This window comes from Artibeus jamaicensis, unplaced genomic scaffold (assembly GCF_021234435.1).
Source record: "Artibeus jamaicensis isolate MK-2021 breed Jamaican fruit bat unplaced genomic scaffold, CSHL_Jam_final contig_391, whole genome shotgun sequence".
Taxonomy (NCBI): domain Eukaryota; kingdom Metazoa; phylum Chordata; class Mammalia; order Chiroptera; family Phyllostomidae; genus Artibeus; species Artibeus jamaicensis.
The window spans coordinates 5,420,326-5,443,182 of NW_026521814.1; the positions used below are offsets into that span (position 1 = coordinate 5,420,326).

General features: G+C 36.2%; 1 non-coding gene across 1 annotated transcript; it reads right to left on the minus strand.

Annotated features, from left to right (window-relative positions):
• Positions 1-22,377: 22,377 nt before the first annotated feature.
• On the minus strand, positions 22,378-22,580 carry LOC119047653 (small nucleolar RNA SNORA73 family). Its single transcript, XR_005082188.2, has one exon. It is a non-coding gene; the product is annotated as a small nucleolar RNA SNORA73 family (small nucleolar RNA).
• Positions 22,581-22,857: the final 277 nt, after the last annotated feature.

Consider the following 22,857-nt stretch of genomic DNA (forward strand, 5'->3'; position numbering starts at 1 on the left):
TGTACCATGGTAATGTAAGAAATTAACAATAGAGGAAACTTGTGAGGGGTATATATGGAAGGCTACAATATCTTTACTTTTCTAGAAATCTAAAACTACTATAAAACAAAATAATTTACATATATACACTTTAAAATATTAAACCTGTATGAATTGAATTAGCAGACCCCAATCTGTCATTTCACCTCACAGTGCAGTGCCCTAAGATGAAATAGAAATTATACCATGTGTAAGAAAATTCCAAGAATTTAATCTATGTTGTCTTAAATTGGCATTCAGTTGACATGGGCCACAGTTTTATATGCCATAAAAAAATGAGGAGACAAAGGAGTCTATGCAGTACTTATATTATTCTCTTAAAACTTCTTTAAAAAGAAAAATTTCAAAGTATTAAGTTCATTGCATGGAGTCATAAGTTGAGGGTCTTTCAGATACTCTGATCAATAGATGTGAAGGATTCAAAGGATATAGTAATTCATTACAGACTCATATTTTAGCATTTTAATCTGCTACATAACAGATTGAATTCTTTCCCAATTCCTTAGTATTTTCATCCACTATGCTCTTCTTATATTCCTTATAACTTCCCTGATTTAGCTAGACTATCTTCCTAGAAAAGTCCTTGAGCAATTTCTGCAAGGTAAGTGTTTTCTGGAAAAGGGCTCTTAAAATAAATTTAATAAGATTTATTACATTTTTCTAATATTTCTGGATAAGAATACTTTAAGAGTGAGAAGTATTTAAAACAGAACATTCTAAGCCTTCAGAAGGTAGCTGATCCAATTAATGACCGATTAGACTCATATTTCACAAAGACATAGGAAGCACTTTTCCAAAGTCAAAGTCACAGGAAGATTTTTTTGTAAGAGCCTCAGTTTCTGCCATTAAAGGATTTAGGAGGCAGATTGCTTAGCACACAGGTTTTAGAGTCACAGCTAGGATTGAATCCATCTTCTTCATTTACTATCTCTTCAACCTTTGTGCAAATAGGCTTTTTTAAAACCTCTGGTTCTCCATATAAAATGTGGAAACATAGTTATTAGCATACCAGGTCAATGAATGAATTACATTAAATAATTCATGTGGCAGTCCAGTGCTTAGCAGGTATTTAAAAATTCAAAATATCATGCCTGCTATTCTTAAATGTGCATGATTCTTTTTCCCTCAACTACAACACTTGGCCTCTTACAATTCCATTATTCTACATATTAGCACATGGTGTTACACACAGACACTACTATTACGCCAGTCATTCATGGTCTAAGGGGGAAACTGGTGTGGGACATGAACTTTCAGGAACTTCTCTATGGCTGATGGCAAAGCTGTGTCAGTACCATGAGGATGTTCCCTGAAGATAACCACTGGAGCTAACCTTTAGAAGCAAACAGAAAAAAAATCAGGAGAGGAGGTGCTCAGAAATTCAATAGGGAATATGGACAGACCACCAACAGTGTCCTCTCAGTCCTGAAAATACATTACCTTCCCTCTTGTAACATAAAGTCTCCTGGAATACTTCTGTCTTCTGCCTCCTAGATTTCAACTCAAATGTCACTGTCCCAGAAAAATGTTTTCTAATACAGCTAGTCTAAGCCTTTTAAATATCATGACCTCAAATAATATTCACACATATTCCCACTGATTTTTAGTTTGTGATAATATACATTTATTATGTTTATTTGCCTAATCATTTTACCTCCCCCATATCATTCATTAGCATGACTGTGTCTACATTTGCTTACTGTTTTACCCTGCACATTGGCTTATAGTAAGATTCTTAATAAATATTCATGGAAGAAAGGACAAGTGAAGGCAGAGGAGAAATTTTGAGGCCAAGTGCTTAAGAAGTGGCCCTGGGAAACATTTAACTTTAATGGGAATTTCACAACCCCTTCTTGTGATTTGGAAACTTTGATCTCATTAATTAATGCAGTTGTTCATTAAGAGAAAATCGACTCCACATATGGTCATATTGGGTTGTTTTTTGCTGGTAAGCAGAGACTTGTTCAGGAAGTTAAGACAAGTCTGTCTCATTAAAGATAGTGCATGCTTCCTCAAATCCCAACCTAGCCAATGCATTTTTAGCTCAATCACTCAAGACTTCCATCCAGCAAGTCTTTACAGAATGCTGGCTTTGTAATGAGCAGTGGGAGTGGCTAGGAATGCTAAAATAAGAGAAAGACATATATCACTTTTTATGATATCCAGTCAGTTGGGAAAGATAGATATTAAATAAATGAGGACACATATTTGCTTCAGAATACTTGATAACTGTTTTAAAGGTAAATTATAGCCATAAATTATGATAATAAATAAAAAGTATTAACAATATGTAATACAAAATACATAAAAGTCTAGATGGATTAAATAGCTCAAGGATTTAAATATATTGTTTTGAGAAACTAAAGAAAAATTTGTAATACTGTGGAAAATAGGCTACTTTTGGAACATACTTCATACCAAGATACCATAAATAATCATTGTAAATTTGACCACAAGATTTTTTTTTCCTGGATGGCAAAACACCCTGAGTGCAAAATAAAACTATAAATGACAGAGAATTCCCTTTTGAGTAGAATTTGTAGTTCAGCTGACTGATCTTTTTTTAGTACAATCAGAAGAGATATGAAGACCATTCTAGTTGGTACTGTGAATGAGAAGCTAGAGAAGTCCTGTACGCGTGACCGGTTTTGCCCATGCAGTTTGGTGTGGGAGGTTTTGAAGCTACATGTAACAAAACCTAATGAAGTATACTCAGACACTGACGTGCAGAACTGAACATCCCACTGTCCTTGAGAAATGAGGTAGCAGAGACTTGACAGGCTCTAAATTGAAAGACCATGTTGGGGCAATATCAAGGACTAAGGGAGAAATGGAAGTAAACTAATCTAGAAATGCACCTTAGCTCCCACCTAACTCAGTCCCTAACTGAATGGATGAAATCAGCACCTCACCCTATTTGCCTGGCAGAGAAAAGAGGAGACACTTCATCTATAAATTAGGGGAGAAAAATAATGTAATCTCCAAGGTCTCTAGTTTTTCATGAAGAGTAGTTAGTGTAAAATAAAAATCATGCGTTGTACACACTGGGAGAAAATGTATGCTTAAAAATCCTGAGGAGAACCAGGCAACAGAGTCAGACCCTCAGATGGTATGTACATTGGACTCAGCAAGGCAAAGACATTAAAATAACTATTATAAATATGTTAATGAATAGAATAAAGTAAGCAAAATGAATTAAAAGATGCTTAAATTAACCAGAGAATTCAAATATATTTTAAAAATAGCATAGCCTTTCTGGCACTGAAAATTCAATATTTGGATTGAATGATCCAACACAGCAGATGTCAGGGTTAATGATCTGAAAACAAGTCAATAGAAAGTGTACAAACTAAATCAGAGAGAGGAAGTAAGAGAATGGGAATAAGACCAGTGCAGAAATGTGGGACACACTTAAATGTGAATGGAAAGCATTCTAGAATCTAATGGTTAAATATCAGTTAGGTTATTGTTTTGTTGTTGTACTGAGTCCCTGGAATGTTACCGTCAAAAGCATCGCTTAGACTATATTGTTTTTCTCTCCTATGTAATATAGGAAGGCTAGAGGGCTATGAGGTTGTCTAATTTTATTGCCCTTTCCCCAGATCAGGTAAAGCTCTGGCACAGTAATTTCCCTTAAGGAGTTTCTTGAAGATAAAACCCATGAAAATGGGGGGGGTTCTCTTAACACCAGGCTCCCAAGGGCTTTTAATTCGTAAGCCAGTTCGGAATTACCATTTAAATTGTTCTTGCAAATTGCTGGCTCCAGCAGGTAAACTGATCTCAGCTGTTGTTCTTTAGCTCCTCCTTTCTTTTTGTTTTTCAAGGCCGCAGTTTGTTCTGTGACCTCAGTTCTCTGATGGATCTAAGAAGAGTTGTTGAGGTTAGATTGTGCGGTGATGACGTCCAAGCTCTTTACCTGTCAGAACTGGAACTGTAAGTGTGATCACTTTTCATTAGCTGTGTTGCTTTGTGGTTTTCTTGACACAGTACATTCACAATATAAATGTATGTGAATGAAGCCTATTCTTAGAAATTCCTGAAATTGTTTTTTCACTCTAAGTTCTAGATGAAGCAGACAAGATTTTTTTGTCTCTTATTCTCGGCTGTAACATATTTTCTAGTGTTTTGTCTTTTAGTGTGTTTTTTACATTTTCTGTTGTTTTCAGAGTTCTCAATGCCAATGTCTTACAGGCTCTGCGGCAAGACCTTGTCTTTTCACTTACACTGTAAAAGTAACTGAGATCCGCAAAGCCCTCCACTAGCCGCAGCTTCTGAACTAATTTACCACTGTCGTTTTCTGACCCTGCTTTACTCTTGGCCCCTTATGTTGTTGCAAGTCCATATGAGAATTTAAAGGTCATTTGTTTCATTATTTTTAACCTGAAACATCCATTTCTTTGCATGCATGTTTTCACTTTCTTTTTACTTGTTGACTTGTTCTTAATATCTTGTCTAAAATCTCTTTTCTTTATGGATCACAACTATATTGTGGAAAGTTCAGATCATGCAATAGGCCAGGGGTATCAAACTCATTTTCACTGAAGGCCACAGCCTCACAGTTGCCTTCGAAGTGTGGATGGGAAAGATCTGGTTCTTCTTGCTGACACAGGTAAAGAATTACGTATCAGCAAGTCTAGTAGCATGTAATCAGTTTATTTGTGGCCCATTCCCATGGAAGAGAAGAGGACTGGGTAGAGGGGGGTAAAAGACAAAGTTTCAGGGCAAAGTGGGGTGACGTAAGCAAGAGCGGCTGAAGACCAGGGTGGCAAGCTCCTGGGCAGCCGAGGCTGGGTGGCCAGAGGCCCAGTGGCCTGAGAACCGAGGGCCTCCAGAGCCCCCAAGAGAGAGCAAATCCTTTGTTCTGAGGACTTATGTAGTTGGTGGGATAGGAGGACAAAAGTTGCATATTGATTAACGAGTAAATTGGGTGCCAGCTTTCCTGGGGAATGTGACAACCCAAACTGAGGTATGTGTGGGGATCTGTTAGCCCGAATCCTTATCTTGCTCCAAACTTCATTTGTTCATCTTGTAAAACATGTGACTGGAGGCAGTTAATTAAAATTGGGGCACTTTCCAAAATTATTTATGGGTTCTTTCTGTAAGAATCAGGGACTCCCTTGTAAAACAGTGACCAGAGGTAGGCAATTAACCAAAGTTGTTTTATGCGCTCTTTCTTTGGGCACCAGGGACCCTCTCCCACATTCAGGCCTTGGGATGAAAGCACAGATTCAAAGCTTTCTTTCCCAGATAGTGGAAATGCTACATAGAATTTCAAAAACTTAACCTTCCTTTCTGCTAACATAGTGTTTCTTGTGACATCGAAACACCTGGCAATATTATCAGACCAGGCTCAGGACTGCTGAGTTAGCAGGTGAGATTGTTTACTTCCTCCTCCCTGCCTCGGTTTACTATTTATTCTACCTAATTGATAAAAGGTGTTTCCTGGCAAATGGTGCTAAATGCTGGCCAGTAACAGTATTGCAGTCTCAGAGTTCTTCTATGCTGTCTCCTGCCTCAAAAGGGCCAGATGTAATTTAGGACCCTGTAATTGTAACCACTCCTTAACAGTTAAGGAGAGCTCAGTGCTGCTGCTGGGTAGAAACAAAGTGCTGGGCTGGATGAAACAAGGTGAGGACCGGATTAGGCCCATGGGAGTTGTGTTTGACCCCTGTGTGATACTCGGATCACTGAGATGTACCCGTTAGTCTTTAATGGAAGCAGTTATTCATTCTACAGGTACCAGGCATGTCTAATACAAGAATGAATGAGATATCACTACATAAATTCCATTTCGCCTATGAATTTTCTATCTAAAACAAGTGTTGGAGAGAAAATGTTTTTTGGTTTTTGTTTTATGTCTTTTCTCAGTTCTTTGGCTGGTCTAATAATTAAATCGACATAAGGCAGATTAACAGAAAAACAATTTAATTTTGTATGTGTGGGAGACTCAAAGACATCGCAAAGCAGGAAACGCTTATACCTTTTAAACAAAGAAACAATACCGTTATGAAGAATAGACAAAACTAAGAGTTTTGGCTTGGGGTTGTAAGTTAGTGAGGAAGTAACAACATTTATTTATATAGTCTCCTCAGCCCTAAGTTTCCCTATCTGGTTATAAGAATGTCCTTTACTCTCCTCGTACAGGGAGATACTTTTCATATCGAAGATTTATTTTCTTCTTCTGGGGGGACAAAGGAGAGGCAGAGTGTTCTCCTTGCACTGGCTGTGTCTCAGGTGCCTTTAAAGAATCAATATACCAAAATGGCATATTTTAGGGTGGGCTATTCTTCTCTCTTTTTGAAAAGAGACATTTAAAGACACATCTAGAAAAGTGAAGTGGCAGTGGTGCATGTATAGACGGTTAAGAGCACACAGCAAAGGAAGAATGATGCCTAAACATGCCATTTGGGGTGAACACTGTGGGGGTGGCTGAGAGGAATCTGAGTGAGGAAGCCAATAACTCAGGGAAACTTGAAGAATAACTAAAATTTTTCTGGATCTAAAAAGTTCTGTAGGACTTTCCAATAATCAGAAATAACATATGCATAGGTAACGAGGGGAAATAAATGAATTTCAGTGTGGCCGGCAAGCTGTGTCAGTGGGACAGTAGAGTATGGCAGTGATACATGAATCAGATCACATGATGGATTTTAAGTTAAAATGAATCTGGATTGTATTTTGAAGATGAAATAGAAAATGTTGAGTATTTTAAGCAAAGGAACAGGAGCATGCTGAGAAAGGTGTGTTAGGAAACCAGGATAATGGAGGTGTACGGCAGTGGTGCCTGAGGCCGGCAGGTGTGAAGTCTCCTACAGAGGTGGTTGGAACCAAACCGCTGGGTACAAAATCCAAGACTTCCTGTTTCCATGTCTGGGGCGGGGCCCAAGGGTGACATTTCTAACGTGTTCCTAGCTGGTAGTGATACCCCTGGCCTGAAGAGCACACTTTGAAAATCACTGATGTAGGGGATGAGCAGACTAAATGCAAGACAGGCACCATAACAGGACCAGTTAGTAAATGTTAAAGCACAAAATCCATCAATCAGGCATAACAAAGTAAAACAAGGTCAGCCACCGCACAACTGACTCAGTTTAGTGCTGTTTGAGTAAGGAGACATTTAAAATGTTTTGCAATAGCATGTATTCCTAAGTGATCACTGTGAGCCCCTCTTCTTCCCTCCCCTCCTTTTCCTTTCCTTCATTCTCTTCCCCATTACCATGCTCTGAAGGGAAGTACCTGGACAGCAGTCCAGGAAGAAGTAAGGTTAAAATATACAAAGAAATGGAAGAAATGAGAAACAGGGTTACTAAAATAATATTTACACTTCCATTTTAATGATTTTGTGTTTTATGGCACAATTGTTTTTACATTCTTGTGGATCATCATAATTTTAGGCATTAAGGCCTTTTTACATCTTCATCTGGCTTTGAGTAAATGATCTGGGGGGAAAAAAAAACAAAGAAAAAGTATTCAGAGAACTTGGGAGGAGAGAAAGCATGCCAGGTCATGGAACAGGGAAATGGAAAGGGTAGAAAATGAGAGCTGAAACAACAATAACACAATTAGATACAGTAATTTATCATTAGTTTAGTAGGTATGAATGACAATGAAGTTAAGGCATTTGTTCCTGAATATGTTTTCTCCCAGTAAGAGCTGGTAGCTTTGCAGTTGTAGTTAGGTTTTGATTTGTTTAGGCCTTTGGAGAGGCAAATGTACAAACTGGAAACTATTTCCAATTATAAAATCACTTACTTTAGTGATTATCCAGTGAATACTGTGCATGCTTTAACTTTAGGTTTTAGCAGAAGACAAAACTAAAGAAGGAAAAAAAAACTCTGGTGTTCCAAAGTCTGACTGTTACTTGGGTTTTTTCATTTATTTTTAAATTATTGCTCTTAAAAGGTGGTTTGATCTGAATCTTAGTAAGTTTTTTGGATGCAAAATATCTACTATATTTGATTCTAAGGGTACAAATAGGAAGTGCCCATTCATTTTTCGTTATGGGATGCACTTGATCATTACTTAGTGGTCTGCTCTTCAACTGGTACCCACCAGTGTGGGGTTTCTGTGGGATCGCCATCCTGCGCAGCGTTGGCACCGTGTTACAAAACATTACAAGACCAACTTTTTAAAGATTGTATGTAGGACTTGCTTAACTTTCTGGAATGAAGAAGTAAGGTACTACATTTCTTTTAACAAATACCAACAACACACAACTTTTTCTTGGTTACTCAGAACTCCTTATTGAGCTCTCAGTTTGATTGCCTTTTAATTTTGAAAATCTTATCATTGATTCTCGTTGACCTGTCTCTAGCCTTAAACTCTTTCTTGGATGTTCTTACCACCCCAGCTTTCCACAAGCGTATTCTCTTCTCACTCAATTCTACATAAATTGCTTTAGTCACTTCCCCACATGGTTTACACTGCAGTGTTTTTTTTCCTTTGTGTTCCCACAGCACCCTATGCATTTCATTGGTAAAGGGACTGTAAATTCTTCCAAGGTAAAGAAATGTTATCGTGTACTTATTTCTTTCTCTCTATTAACCTGAATGTACTTATGTCCTCAAACATTATTCCCTGTCTCGTTGATAAGGCTTTGTTTTTTCTTTTAGTATGTCTGTCTTTTACCATCCCACTGAAAAATAGGTGCTGCATATTCTAAAAAACTGTCTTGGTATTTTATTGAGTTCTTGTCTGATCTGTAAATCATGTATCCAAAATCAAATGGGCATCATTAAATAGGATGTGAAGTAACTGAAAAATTGCAGTTGGTAAGGTAGAAATCACAATTTTTTAGCACTCATACTAAAAATATAGCAATTTGTTTATTTGGTATAAAACAGTTATATATAAAACTAAACAATGAATGGAAGTGCAATGTTCTCATAATATCTGACTAAACACAAAATATTTAGAGGCATTTAAAAAAACATTGCTATATTAGGACATGAAATACAAATATATTTTTATACACCTTATTCTCTTTCCAAAAATTCTCATTAAAATAAATTAGCAGTGGCCCCTCCAACTGCTCTCCATTCTACAAGAAATGATTAAAGGTATTTTATGCTCAGTATAATCTCCTGTACTTAACCTTCTCAAAACTTCACAGTTTTGAGAGGATGGCATATTCTATTGTACTCATCACTAGCTGGTTAGTATAATACAATAAAAATAATAATTGAGCATGAATTTTCTTAAAGATCTTTTTATCTATAGCAAGGGCCATAGCTTCTGGGTTATACAGCTTGTCTTCTAGATTTATAATTCAATCTCCTATTTTTAGTTCTTGAATGATGTATAAAGGAGGCACATACTCTAAAGGGTCTTGCCTTTTCACAGCAGCATTTGCTGCTGCTGCTGCTGCTGCTATCATTGTCATTCATGTAGAAGGAAATAGCTGAAAAGACAGATTCATGGTCAAGCAAGAGTAACTGGGAATCTAAAAGTTGCTATAGTGAAATTTAATCAGAAAATGTAAAAATAATTCTTTTTGAAAATCAGTGAAATCTTTATCACCATTTACTGTAAAATGCATATAAACATACTACATAAACATGCTACTGATTTTTTTACCTTGGTATTTATTCTTTCCTTGACCATTACTGGCAATTATGAGAACAAGGAAAATTGTATAGCTGATCAGTTGAAAATTCTGGGCACTGAGGAAACTACAACCAACCACATTTCTCCTTCAAGCAAAGGGCATAGCACAAACCTGACATCCCCTGTTGGCTAGACTCTGGATAATGGTACACTACAGACCTACTGCTGTGAAGAACAGATGTTGGCAGATGTTGAACATTTTGTGAAATGAAGCAGGTTTAACAAATGTTATATATCTGAATTAAAATTGTGGGATTACTTGGCCCTTTTCCCAGAGTTTCTCAATGTTCTTTCAGAACAGATTAGTTTCAGTTAACTTGACCCTTCAGAAAAGAAAGTTAGCAAAATATTATGAGTGATTCCCAATCACAGGATCATGTTTATGTAGAAGGTAAATTATTTCTTGTGCTAAATAATTTTTGATATCTCAAAATTAGGTGTGGGGCATCATGAATAGATGGCATAGAATCTGTCTCATCTGTTAGAGTCACCAGATGGCTTTTACTTGTACATGATCATTCCTAGTAGCATTCACTTTCCATAAAGTGATTCAGAGGATTTTACTACTGATGCTTTCAATTTCATCTAATAAAAACAAATAATCAGAAAATTAAGGTATATTTTTTGAAGAAATAATTTTAGTGTGTTTCAGAATAGAATGTCCTTCTCTTTGAACTCATATGATTCCACTCCAGGAAGACAAACAACCTAATTAAAAAGTGGGCAAAGGAACTGAACAGACAGTTTTCCAAGGAGGACATACAGAGGGCCCAAAGACACATGAAAGGATGCTCAGCATCAGTAGCCATCAGAGAGATGCAAATAAAACACAATGAGATACCACTTCACACAGGTCAGAATGGCCACCATAAACAAATAAACAAGTGTTGGAAAGGATGTGGAGAAAAGGGAACTGTTGGTGGGATTGCAGACTGATGTAGCCACTGTGCAAAACAGTATGGAATTTCCTCAGAAAACTAAAAATGGAATTGCTTTTTGACCTGACAATTCCACTGTTGGGAGTATACCCTAAGAGCCCTGAAACACCAATTCAAAAGAACCTATGCATCCCAATGTTCATAGCAGCACAATTTACAATAGTCAAGTGTTGGAAGCAACAACCTAAGTGCCCATCAGTAAATGAATGGATCAAAAAACTATGGTACATTTATACAATGGAATACTACCCAGCAGAAAAAAAGAAGGACCTCCTACCCATTTTGACAGCATGGATAGAACTGAAGAGCATTATGCTAAGTGAAATAATCCAGGCAATGAAGACAAACACCATATAATCTCACCTATAAGTGGAACCTAATCAACAAAACAAATAAGTGAGCAAAATATAGCCAGAGACATTGAGATTAAGAACAAACTGACAAACTAGAGGTGAGGGGGGAGGGCAATAACAGGGTAAAGAAAGGGAAGTGTTGTCAAGGAACATGTATAAAGGACCCATGGACAAAGCCAAAGGGAGGGTGGGATAGAGGCTGAGAGGTGGGGATGAGTGACTTTGGGGGAAGTCGTGGGAGGAAAATGGAGACAAATGTACTTAAACAACAATAAAAAATTCAAATAAATAAATAAAATCTTTTTAAGAAAAGAGATGAAGGTCTCAGTCTGCTGATGAGCTTGGAGTGGTAAAAATTTCTACATTAACACACAAGAATAATTTAAAAATAGATAAAATACTAAAGAAATAAACTTTGTAAGAAATATATGTGACCATAAGCAGTAAAAACAAAGGAAAAGCTACAGTATTTTAGTAGGTAAGTTTGACACCTTATTCAGTATGTAATTTATATTTACTCTGGTCAAATCATCTGCAAGTAAAAAACAAAATAACAAGAACTTTGATATCTTCTGTAGTTATACTCACATGTTTTTTGCATTTTAGATTTCATTTCATAAAATTATATGTAGGTTTTAAAAAACAGTTAAGGATATACTTTCTGTTATTTCTTAGGAAGCATTGGGTTATGGGGTAATTACTAAACATAGTGTGTGTTTAAGATCTTTTAGTCACTGTACTTTTTTTTTACAGGAAGTCACATATTATAACTCAAAAGTCTCCATTTATTTTAAATACACTTCTGGGTGTGTAGCTATATTCACATCCATAGCTGCTAGCTATGTAATACATATATATACATATATATACATATGTAAAACAGTATGTATACCCACCCTTACATGAAATCTTAAAAGAATGGTGATCAGAGTCCCAGAATTTTAGTACTGTTTATGTCCTTAGAGTCCATGTTCTCTGTCTTTCTTATTTTACATAGGAGATGGCAAAACTAGCTTATAATCCATGGTACATACCTTGCCATTGATAATAACACTTACAATAAGCTACCTTTTATGGAGCACTAATTATGCGTGGTTACTTTGCATTTACTTTTCTGATTTTTCAGAAGAGGAAACTGAAAGGAACAAGAAAGTTGAGTAGTTGTCCAAGTTCACATAGCCATCTCATATTTGAGCTGGTATAGTTGAACCCAGGCTCATATGACCCAAATCAGCTCATTCTGCACCCCCAGAGGGACTCTTCTCACTGTGGTATCTTTATAATGAAAGCAAAAGAGTGGCCAGTCATTTCTCTACAGTAGATTTTTACCTTTTTATTTATTTATTTACTTACTTACTTACTTAGTGGTGTTATCTAAAGGAGAATTTGAAAGTAAGCAAAATGGGGTGGTAGGGAAACTTCTACTTTCATATTTCATATCTTTAGCTTTGTCACATTTTCTCCATCTTTCTTTTTCCCTAGACATTCTGGACCTGCCCCGGGGGTTTTGGGGACCTAGGCTCCTTGACCTTGTGGTACCATAATGGCAGCCCCTCTCAGCTAAAATGTTTCATACTTCCATTTTTTGTCTCCAAAAGCCTGTTCCCTTCTTAAACTTTACCTCTTCTATAACAGAAGACTGAGGATTGCACTCCATTTTCTAAGGTGACAGTTGACAAATGAATCCTGAGACCAGGGCTAATAACTGTTATAGCTTAAGGGCTGTGTCCTTTCCACAGGCATATGCATTTTAACAGGATAATTGCAGAGTTACTTGAAAACTGTTGTAACCCTTTAATGATTGGATATGTGAGAATAACAAAGATTTAAGGGAGAGATTTTGGGCAAGGGGACAAACACCAGACACCTTAAATTTCACTACACTCACAAGTAAAGCTAACTCTAGGGATTTTTTTTTAACGTTAAGAAAGTTGATGGCAAAGAAATCTAAAATACAATGTTCTTTCCATAGCAAATGATGGAAAAAATCATTAAAATTACAATACATTGGCCCTAACCAGTGTGGCTCAGTTGCTTGGAGCATCGTCTCATAAAGCAAATGGTTGTGGAATCCATTCCTGGATAGTGGGTTTGGTCCTGGTAGGGGCATGTGCAGGAGACAGCTGATTAGTGTCTCTTTGTCTCCCTTTCTCCTCTTCTGTCTAAAATCAGTAAGCATGTCCTCAGATGAGGATAAGAAAAGCATCACACTTAACAAACATAAGGTTAAACTTGTGATTTTAAAAGCTATAATCAATGAGAACGTTAACCTGTAAGTGTACCTGCCACATAAGCCTAAAGTTGAACATCAAAAGAACACCATTGTCCTTGGCATCAGTGAAGAAACATAGGAAGTGATTGGCTGGAACTTTTAATTTCAGGAAGTGGTTTTATGGAATGATAAGGGTGAAAGTTCTTTTTCTTTTGCTTGTAATAATTTATTTCATTGCATGAAAGTTGCATCATTGCTTTCTTTTTTTTAAAGATTTCATTCAATATTTATTCAACTTTCACTGAAAACATTATGTTCTAGTCTATAAAATATGGGTAAAATTGTGAAAATTCTAACGGATATATTCTTTTTTGTGTGTGGCAGAATTTTATTTTATTTTTTAAATTGTATTTAGTTATTTTTCAAGTTCAGTTTTTGTCTATTTCTCCCATCCCAGCCTCCTCCGCCCCGTGCTCCCCACCTCCCTCCCATTTCCACCCCCCTTAGTTCTTGTCCCTGTGTCCTTCCTATTTGTTCCTCCAAATCCCTCCCCTTTTTTTCCCTTAAATTCCCTTCCCTCTCCCCTCTGGTCACTATCCTCCTGTTCTCTATTTCAGTGTCTTTGTTTTTATTCTGCTTGCTTGTTTGTTTTGTTGTTTAGCTTCCTGTGAAAGGTGAGATCATATGGTATTTGTCTTTCAACACCTGGCTTATTTCACTCAGCATAATGCTTTCCAGTTCCATCCATGTTGTTGCAAAGGGTAGGAGCTCCTTCTTTCTCTCTGCCGCATAGAATCCATTGTGTATATGTAGCACAATTTTTTTGATCCATTCATTTACTGATGGGCACCTAGGTTGCTTCCAACTCTTGGCTATTGTAAGTTGTGCTGCTATGAACATTGTGGTGCATAGGTTCTTTGAAATGGATGTTTTAGGATTCTTAGGATATAATCCTAGCAGTGGAATTGCTGGGTCAAAAGGCAGGTTGGTTTTTATATTTCTGAGAAAATTCCATACTGCTTTCCATAATGGTTGTACCAGTCTGCAATCCCACCAACAGTGAACTAAGGACCCCTTTTCCCCACAACCTCTCCAACATTTGTTGTTTGTTGCTTTGTTTATGATAGCCATCCTGACCAGTATAAAGTGGTATCTCATTGTGGCTTTAATTTGCATCTCTCTGATAGCTAACAGTATTGAGCATCTCTTCATGTGTCTCTGGATGTTCTGTATGTCCTCCTTGGAGAAGTGTCTGTTCAAGTCCTTCTTACATTTTTTTAATTGGGTTATTTGTCTTCTTAGAGTAGAGTCATGTAAGTTCTTTGTATATTTTGGAGATCAAACTTTTGTCTGAGGTATCATTGGCAATTATGTTTTCCCATACAGTTGGATGTCTTTTTATTTTAATACTATTTTCTTTAGCCATGCAGAAGCTTTTTATTTTGATGAGATCCCATTTGTTTATTTTTTTCTTTATATTCCTTGCTCTAGGGGATATATCAGTAAAAATGTTGCTGCGTGAAATATCTGAGATTTTCTTGCCAATGTTCACCTCCAGGACTTTAATGGTGTCACGGCTTATATTTAAGTCTTTTATCCACCTTGAATTTATTTTGGTGTATGGTGTAAGTTGGTGCTCTAGTTTCATTTTTTTGTACATAGCTGTCCAGTTCTCCCAATACCATTTGTTGAAGAGGCTATCTTTACTCCATTTTATGTTACTGTCCCCTTTGTTGAATATTAATTGACTGTAGAGGGTTGGGTTTATTTCTGGGCTCTCTGTTCTGTTCCATTGGTCTATGTGCCTGTTTTTTATACCAGTACCAGGCTGTTTTGATTACAGTGACCTTGTAATACAGTTCGATATTTGGTATTTTGATCTCTCCTACTTTGTTCTTCTTCCTCAAAATAGCAGCTGCTATTGGTGGTCATTTATGGTTCCATATAAATTTTTGAAGTGTTTGTTCTATGTCTATGAAATACGCCATTGGTACTTTAATAGGTATTGCATTGAATCTCTATATTGCTTTGGGTAGTATGGACATTTTGACGATGTTAATTCTTCCTATCCATGAACAAGGTATATGTTTCCATTTGTTTGTGTTTCTCGATTTCTTTCTTCAGGGCTGTGTAGTTTTCTGCATACAGGTCTTTTACCTCCTTAGTTAGGTTTATTTCCAAGATATTTCATTTTTGTTTTTGCTATATCAAATGGGATTTTTCCTTGATTTCTGCTTCTGCTGATTCATTGTTGGTATAAAAAAATGCCTTTGATTTCCGGATATTGACTTTGTAACCCGCTGTTTTGCCAAATTCATTAATTAGTTTGAGCAGTTTCATCAAAATGGCAAAATTCCAAGACAAAGAGAGAATCTTAAAGGTAGCAAGGAAGAGAAAAGAAGTAATAGCATCATTGCTTTCTTTAACAACCTGTGGTTAGAGTATCATACATAATTAGTAATACAGATAAAAGTATTGTTACTATAAACCAACTGACTGATATTATTTATGCTGTAAATATTAACATCCACCTAGAACAAAAAAAGCAAGAATATTCTCTAAGAAAGTAATTCTCAATCACAGGTGTTCTACACAAGAAAAATTACACCGAACTTCCTGGGCAGGACTCCAGACACCAGTGTGTTTGAAGTCTCCCAGGGTGGTTTCAATGTCATGTCAGAATTGACAAACTCCAGCATAGGCTATGCAGATGACAGGATAAGTAGTGGGACTGACAAGTAGATCTTTTTCACAGTTTAGTAAATATTTCTGGTGCTTGCCAGTATTTTTAGATCTCTTCCTATTTCTAAACATATAGGAAGATTATCTGTTGAACTTAATCAAAACTGTCTGACTTGCTTCAGTGAGAAAAATAAGAGTGATAGCATCTAAAGTTAGGAATCTTCATATTCTTTTCCCTTGCTTAAATGAATCCTGTAGCATTGTGTTAAAAGAGAGGTGCCACAAGAATGCTTGGAATTCTGAATGGCCTCATGAATGTTAACTGTTTTTCTGCCTTTGCGTGAATGAAAAATAAAACTGCATAATATTAAACCACTGAGATTTTGGTTTGCAAATTACTGTGGTTATCACAGCCTTCTGACTGACACACACATTCACACTTATTCATAACCCTCTTCCTCCAAACTTCCACCATTATAACAGTGCACTGCTTGTCTCTAAGAGTCTACCAGTTTTTATAATGTAAGTTACATGAGGAAAGGAGCTTTTCTAATAGTTTTTTTTTGTTGTTTATTTGTTTCTTTGTTTCACTCATATAGCCCAAATATTTGGGCAGATTTTGATCTCATTAAATATTTTTGAGTGATTGAATGTGCTTTGTGTCTCATTGCCTTCATATTACTAAAATTTTTTCTCTTCCATTAACATTTGAAATTGATATATTTCTTTGACTCAAGTCATTGTACCTTCTCTCCCCTCCATTCATAGCCAAATGCTGATGTCATGCAGTCACTTTTCACAACCATCTAAAACCCCACCCACACCATTCTAGTAACCTTTTAAGAACTGTATCAGTAAAGACTTGCCTATCTTTACATACCATGGCCAGTTTGCACAGTCCTCACCTTACTCGGTTTTGACCAGCAGAAGCCAACACTAATGATCATTCTTTCAAGACATTCTCTTCCTTTGATTGCTGAAGCATTACTATCAACCTCAGTCTTTGGAGGAAACTTACCTGCTTCTTTTCTGGGTTTTTTCTTCTCTACAAATCCATTAAATGTTAGGATTTCTCAAGATTCAGCCCTCAGCTTTCTCCTTTTTTTCAGGCTATTCTCTCTATAGGGAATTTACCTAGAGGCAGTTACTCCAAAATCCATTTTTCCAGCTCATATCTCTCCATAGAGTTTAATGTTTTTTGAACTTTGAGCAACAGATTCTTATTATAAGCACTGGGCACATGGAATTATGACTAGCCAAAAGACATCTTATTATGGCACACAGAGTACAGTGGTAGAAACAGAAGCTCACTTCAGCAGTGAATATTACATTTACGATGCAATTACTTGTGATATCACTCCTCCTCCATTTGAGTGTCAGTGCCTCAAAAGCAGAGACCATGTCTTACTTTTTCATAATGTTTTCACTTTCTAACATAGTGCCCAGTAGGAACTCAGTAATAATTTGTTGAGTGAATGTGTGACTGAGTGCGTGCACAAATAGTTCATGTCCATATTTTATGTGAGAGACTACTTTAGCTTCATTGTTTACTCCCGTGAATAAATCTGTTGCACCCTTTTATAGCTGCTCTTCAAGGACACAGATACTTAAACTAAGAAATGGAAACAACTTCAAATCTTGCCTTATTTCCAACTAGATAAAAATATCAGCCACTTCAGATGTAAAAAAGATGTAAAGACAGGCATTAATACTAAATGTGAAAATTGTAGTAGTTCTGTGATCTTTTGTTTGAGAATTCTAAAGGGTTTTATGACTATCTTTAATTGTCTTGATTTCTCTAAGTGAAAACTCCGATTTGGAGATGATTGATGGAGATCAGACTGACATTTACGTGGGCCATCCAGAACACAGCACTTTTGTTAGTTCACCCTATAAACCATAGGTAAGATTCTGAATGCAGAAGTACTAATTATTTTTCAGTGCAACTGTATTTTTAGATTACAGTGGTTTTGCCGATATTGAAAGGAGCCCTTGAAGTCCTATGAAGCACCTCTGTGGCCACAAAGCCAGCTCCACCACACGTGTCTGTGCAGGCTGTGGACCACACGCGCCCGTGCGGGCTGTGGACCACAGGTGTCTGTGCAGGCTGTGGACCACACACAGGCCTTTGCCTGAGAGCTCAGGGATGCACTCAGGTTAGTTTACGAGACTGTAGGAAGGTGTTGGGTTTCCGTAGGTCACTAGATATTAATAACTAATCCAAAAGGGTCTTATCTTAGACTTTGACTGTAATATTGACTTAAAATTCTCTCTGAAGGTGATTACACCATCGTATATTCAGCATATCTAGGTTAGAGAAAGCCAGTAACAAGATTATCTATCTAACTACCTTGCTAACTCTCTATGTATCTGCACATATGTCTAAATACTTACATATCTCAGGGTATATATATATATCGAACGTATAGTAACTATATATAAAAAGGATCTATAACTATATATATATTGTATCCATTCTACCACATCCTGGTCTAAATTAATATCCATGAGTAGTTTAAAGAGTCCAGGACATTCCTGAACATGGTGGAAGGCTTTGTGGTACTTGGAAATGTGAACTGACACTTTAGCCACAGTTGCCCTCTATCCTGGGAAATCTTGATTCGGAGTCTGGGAAGTTTTTTCATTTCCTATGGGTTCCATACATGGAAATTAAACAAATCAAAAGCACATGACTGTTAATGGTAAGACATTTGCTGTTTTGTATCTCTTGTAAAAATAGTTATTTATATTGTATTTCAGGTGAAATATTTGTATCTGAATTAAATTTACACCATTTGTCAGTCTGGCTTATTTTGTCATTTAAAGTCTCCAGACACAGGCTTATTTGGTACTTAGGGAAAGTGAAAAACAATAAAGAAAAATAATCTTAAGAAAGCCAGTGAAAAATTGCTCTTAAAGTCATTTAGTCTTGTACCAAAACCAAAACCCAGAAAAGCAGCATTATTTATTCTTTATGTTATGCCATTTACTTTTTCAAGAGTAGGATATCAACTAGCAAAAGTCTATTCCCAACAGAAAAAAAAACAGACTAATAATCAACTTAAAATATTTATTTTGAAAAATTGCAACTATTTTCCTTAATGATTCTTGAAATGGCAACATTTTCAATGATAATTATAATTTTTCTTCTTTATTATTTTGAAAGGAAGTAACATTTTACAGAAAGTGCACCTTCATATACAGTTGTAAAAATGCAGGCTCACATTTACGTATATTATATGATATTTTGTCCATAAACCTTTCACCAAAGTTTCTTTTTAATTTTTCTTAAAAAGTTTTTATATAGTCAGAGAGTAATGCAACCATCACCACACCATGCTAAGGACATTTATATCACTTCAAAAAGAAATTCTATACCCATTAGGCGTCATTTTTTAATTTTACCACGAATCCTGCAGCCCTAAGTGACTACTAATCTACTTTCTGTATGTATAATTTTTTGTATCCTGGACATTTTATACAAATAGAACTTGCAGAATGTAGTCTTTGTGACTGCTTCTTTCATTTACCATCATGTTTTCAAGATTAATGCATTTTGTAGCATGTCAGTACTTTAATTGCTAAATAATATTCCATTGTATAGATATACTGCACTTTTATGTACATGCATCAATTGATGGGATTTTCAGTTGTTTGTACTTTTTGACAATTATGAATAATATTGCTTTGAACATTAATATACAAGTTTTTGTGTGATTACACACTTCCATTTTTCTTTGGTATGTACCTAGGATTGGAAATAAATGGTAATAAGGTAACTTCGTTTAAACTTTTTTAGTAACTGCTGGGATGTTTTCTAAAGAAGCTGCACTAGTTTACATTCCCACTAGCAGGGTGAGAGTTTCCACGTCTCCATGCCCTTTGAACACCAATCATTACCTATGTTTTTTTAAAAATATATTATATTGATTATGCCATTACAGTTGTCCTATTCCTCCCCTTATTCCCCTCCACCCTGCCCACCCCTCACCCTCCATCCCCCCCTTTAGTTCATGCCCATGTGTCACAAGTTCTTTAGATTCTCTATTTCCCACACTGCTCTTGCCCTCCCCCTGTCTATTTTCTACCTACTGTCTATGCTTATTCTCTATATGTTCTCCCCCCTTCTCCTTCTCTCACTCCCCTGTTGCTAACCCTCCATGTGATCTCCATTTCTATGGTTGCACTCCTGATCTAGCTGTCCTCTTAGTTTGCTTTTGTTTTAGGTGTGGTTCATAATAACTGTGAGTTTGCTGTCCTTTGACTGTTCACATTTTTTATCTTCTTTTTCTTAGATAAGCCCCTTTAACATTTCATATAATTAGAGCTCGGTGATAATGAACTCCTTGAACTTGACCTATGTTTTTTATTATGTACATACTGGAAGTCGTACAGTGGTAGCTCATGGTTTTAATATGGTTTCTCTGGTGGTTAAGGATGTCGAGCATTTTTTTCATGTGTTTATTGGTTATTTACATAACTTCTGATTTCTTACCATAATGTTTTGTAGGTTTCAAGACATCAGTTTTGCAGTTATTTTGTGACATTTATTCTTATTTTATTTTTGAGGCTATCATATTGTAAATACAGTTTTTTTTAAATTTTATTTTCAGATTGTTTATTGGTAGTACATAGAAATATAGTCAATTCTTGCCTGGGCTGGTGTAGCTCAGTGGATTGAGCGCGGGCCTGCGAACCAAAGGATTGCTGTTGGATTCCCAGTCAGGGCACATGCCTGGGTTGCAGGCCAGTTCACAGCAGGGGACGCATGAGAGGCAACCATACATTGATATTTCTCTCTCTCTCTCTTTTTCCCTTCTCTTCTAAAGATAAATTTTAAAAAATCTTAAAGAAATATAGTCAATTCTTATATATTGACCTTGTATTATGCAAGTTTTTGGACTCCTTTATTAATTCTAGGGTTTTTTAGTAGATTCTTCAGGATTTTCTATATATAAGATCATGTCATCTACAAAAAAAGTTTCATTTATTTATTTATTTATTTATAATATATATTCCTTTCATTTTATTTTATTTTTCCTAGTTGACCTGGCTAGAACTGTCCAAGCCTGGCTAGACCTGGCTTGACCTGAATAAAAATGGCAAAGCAGATGTCCTTTTGTCTTTCTGATTCTACGGGGAAAGCAATGAGTCTTTCACCATCGGGTATTGTTTCAATATATTGTTTTTATCCCATAGATGTCATATCAGGTTGGGTAAGTTGTTTTATTCCTACTTGATTGAATATTTTATTGTCATGGTCTGTTGGTTTTTTTGTCACATGCTTTTTCTGCATATATTGAAATGACCATGTGTTTTATATCCTTTATTCAATCTTCATTTTTTGCAAGGCTTCTTGCATTTTTTAATGTTTTCTTTATTCTAGTGATGAGATGTATTATGTTAATTGAATTTTGGATATTAATTTAACCTTCTATTCCTAGGACAAAAACAATTTTTCATTATGTATAATCCTTTTTATATGTTGTTGGGTTTAATTTGCCTGCATTTTGTTGAGAATTTTTGAGTTTCTATCAATAAAATATATTAATCTTAGAGTTTTCTTGTGATGGCTTTGCCTGGCTTTAGCATCAAGATAAAACTGGCTTCATAGAGTGAGTTAGGAAGTACTCCCTCCTCTTCTGTTTTTGCGAAACACGGCAATAATTTTTCTTTAAATGTTTGGATTATTCATCAGCTAAGTGATCTTAGCCTGAGCTTGTATTTGTGAAGTTTTTAAATTAATAAGTAAAACTTGGGTTGTTGCAGGTCCATTTAGATTTTTTGTTTGTAAACTTAGTTCTACAAGTTTACATTGGTCTGGGAATTTGTCCATTTCTTCTAGCTTATTTAATTTTTTGGCATAGACTTCTCCAGTGCAATCTCTTCATACACATTTTATTTTTTAAAATTTGTGTAGTTCCCACTCTTATTCTTGACCTTATTAATTTGAAATTTTTCACATTTTATTTGATCAGTCTAGCTAAAGCGTTGGGATTTTTTTGTTTTATTTTGATTTATTAGGGTGACATTAGTCAATAAAATCATGTGGGTTTCAAGTATACATTTCTATGATACACACATGATTTGTGCATTTCATTATGTGCCGACCACCCAAAGCCAAATCATCATCTGCCACCATATATTTTGCCCCTTTTACCCTTTACCACCCTCCCACCCCTTTCCCTCTGGTAACCACCACACTGTTGTTTGTGTCCATGAGTTGCAGTTTTATATCCCACATGTGAGTGAAGCCATATGGTGATTGATTTTTTCTGACTGACTTATTTTGCTTAGTGTAATTTTCTCAAGGTCCATCCATATTGTTGCAATGGCAGTATTTTACCTTTTCTTATTAAGTAGTATTCTACTACATAATAAGATAGTAGTAGTATTCTACTACATATATGTGTGTATGTGTGTGCATGCATGTGTGTATATATGTGTATGTATATATGTGTGTGCACACACACATATATTTTTGTTTTTTTTCTTTTTTCTTTTTCTTTCATTTTTTTCTATTTCTTTTCTTTTTTTTTTCTTCTAGAGATGTTCCCTGCATGGTTTGTTTCCTCAGTTATTGTCCAGAGGACCCTGAGGAGCTGTAGAAATGTTCAGGAGCAGACTCGAGGCCCTGCTTTCTCTCCAACGTTGTGTATAGGGACTGTACATCACAGGGCAGAGCCCTGTGCTCTTCTATGCCACCTGGACAGAGCCCGCGGAGAGTGACTTCCCGGGTATCCACGTTGGTCACACACATATATTCTTTATCCGGTCCTCTATGACAGGACACTTTGGTTGTCTCCATGTCTTGGCCGCCATGAATAATGCTGCAATGAACATAGGGTACATATATCTTTGTGAATAAATCTTTTTGAGTTTTTCAGAAAAAGACCCAGAAGATGGATTTCTGGGGCATATGGTAGCTCTATTTTTAATTTTTTAAGAAACTTCCATTTTGCTTTGCATAGTGGCTGTGCCAGTTTACATTCCTACCAACAGGGAATGAGGGTTCCTTTTACTCTGT